Below are 2,756 nucleotides of genomic sequence, written 5' to 3' on the forward strand. Positions count from 1 at the left end.
TGCTGCGCCAACAGGCCTACGCCTCTCGTAAGTCTCCTACCATCTGAGTGAAGCCCCAGAAAACTGAAAAGTAGTGAACGAGACCCCACAAGTCTCTAGAATACCAGTAGTACAGAGTATCCTCTGACACCTGTCCAAGAAGTCCTCAGCATCCTCTCTCTCTGTGCCACTGAAAAGTGGTGGCTGTAGTCTCCCAAACCTCTCCAACCTACGCTGGTCATCCTCAGGCATAGCAGGAACCACATAGTCCTGAGCAGCTGTAACCGGCTGGACTGGTGGTGCCACCAGTTTCTGGAGTCCCTAAACAACCTGCTCGGGTGTGCGAGCGACGGGAGTCTGAGTGCATGTGCCTCCCCCGGCCTGAGAAGTGGTTGCGACTGTCGAGATAGAGATCGCCTGAGCAAGGCCGGTACACGCTGTCAGAATCTGAGTTAGGGCCTCCTAAAGGCCTGGAATCACAATAGGCACAAGTGGTGCCTGAGCTGATGCAGCAACAATTGGAACCTGGTCCTGATCTGGGACAACTGGTGGATCTGCAGGTACTGCCCTAGCTGCTGTACGGGCTGCACCTCTACCCCTACCACAACATCTACCATGGCCTCGGCCTCTCGCGGCCCTGGCTGGTGGTACTGGTGGCTGGCCCTCCTGACCGGTAGCATGAGTCCTCACCATCTGTGAGAGAATGAAACAACAGATGTTTAGTTACTAGAATCAACAGATTTGCACGACAAGAATTCAAGAATGTGGAGTTTCCTAAAGGTTCTGCTGCCTCTCGAAAATAAGTACAGACGTCTCTGTACCGATCCGCAAGACTCTACTAAACTCGCTCATGACTCGTGAGACCTATGTAACCTAGGTTCAGATACCAATCTGTTACGACCCAAACTAACCCTGTCGTGATGGCGCCTATCGTGGAACTAGGCAAGCCGACTCATTTCCAAAACAAACCGATATTTTTTATTTCAAGGGAAAATCTCAAGTCTATTTAACATAAAAACCTTCGTAAAGGAGTTCAAATCAAAACAAAAGTGCGGAAAAGAAAAGCCCGACATCGGGGTGTCACTAGTCATGAGCATCTACTACAATTTGTCTGACAATATCAAGACTAACATAGTCTGGAAAATAGTTAAATACAACTAAAGGAAGATAAGAGTGAGAAGAGCAGGGGCTGCGATCGCAAAGCAGCTACCTTGCTATCCCCGAGAAAAAAATCTGTAACCAGAATAATCAACAACCGCTACTGTATCCATCTACACTTGGATTTGCACACAAGGTGCATGGAGTAACGTGAGTACGCCAACTCAGTAAGTAATAATAATAAATAAAGACTGAGCAGTAGTGATGAGCAATAAAGCATATAAAGTTCATATCATGAAATCTCAGTAAAATACCACATGCTTTTAAAATCAGGGTTTGAATCAAAATATCTCGTTTAAACCCAGTTCCAGTAAAATCATTTAAAGATATTTTTCAACAGTTTTTCAAACAGAGGCTCAATGCAAAGACGAGAAAAAATGACGAATTCATAAACAGCCCCTCGGGCAAAACATTACTCATATACAGCCCCTTGGGAAAACCTCACAGTCACTCATATATAGCCCCCCGGGCAAACCTCACAATCACGCATGCCTCTCGGGCATACCTCACAATCACTCATGCCACTCAGGCATACCTCACAATCACTCATGCCTCCCAGTCACTCAGCACTAGGTACTCGGTACTCGTACACAGTTGGTACCTGCGCTCACTGGGGTGTGTACAGACTCCAGAGGGGCTCCTTTAGCCCAAGCGTTATATCAATCCAAATCATGGTATAAATCACTCAGGCCCTCCACCTATATCAAACATGCTGCGGCATGAAGCCCGATCCCATAAATATCCTCACAAATCAGGCTCTCGACCTCACTCAGTCATAAACCTCTCAAGTCACTCGGGCATTTCAGTAAAATCAGGGTATTCAGCCCAAAACAACATTTATATGCATCAAAATAGAGTAAGAAAAAACCGAGTTATGCAGTAAACAAGTATAACCATGACTGAGTATAGATTTAAAAACGAAAACAACGATAGGATAACAACAAAAGGCCTTAAGGGTCCACACAGCACTGGCACAAGGCCCAAAACAAGGCATTCTTCCCAATTTACAGAAACTCTTTCTAAAACATATAAGTATCATATAGTTTTAGCAAAATATGCAACTTTACAGTTGCTACGGTACGGACCAAGTCATAATCCCCGACAGTGCATGCCCACACGCCCGTCACCTAGCATGTGTGTCATCTTAAAATAGTAGAATGATACGAAATTCGGGGTTTCATACCCTCACGACTAGATCTACAATCGTTACTTACCTCAAACCAATCAAATCTCTACTCCGCGATGCTCTTGCCTCTCGACTCGGCCTCCAAATGCTCTGAATTTATTCACAATCAGTACAATACCATCAATATATGCTAATGGAATGAATTTCACAAGAAAAACTATCAAATTAGCCCAAAACCCGAAATTGGCTCAACCCGGCCCCCGGGCCCAAGTTTCAAAATCTGACAAAATTTACAAAACTAGGAAGCTCATCCCCTCACGAGTCCATACATACGAAATTTATCAAAATCCGACATCATTTGGTCCCTCAAATCCTTAAATTAAACTCTCCAAAATCCCAAGCTCTAACCCTTCATTTTCACTAATTACATGATTAAACAACGGAAAATCACCATATATACGAGAATTAGGGAAGCAACTTACCTCACTGATAC

Source organism: Nicotiana tabacum, chromosome 14 (genome assembly GCF_000715075.1).
Source record: "Nicotiana tabacum cultivar K326 chromosome 14, ASM71507v2, whole genome shotgun sequence".
NCBI lineage: Eukaryota > Viridiplantae > Streptophyta > Magnoliopsida > Solanales > Solanaceae > Nicotiana > Nicotiana tabacum.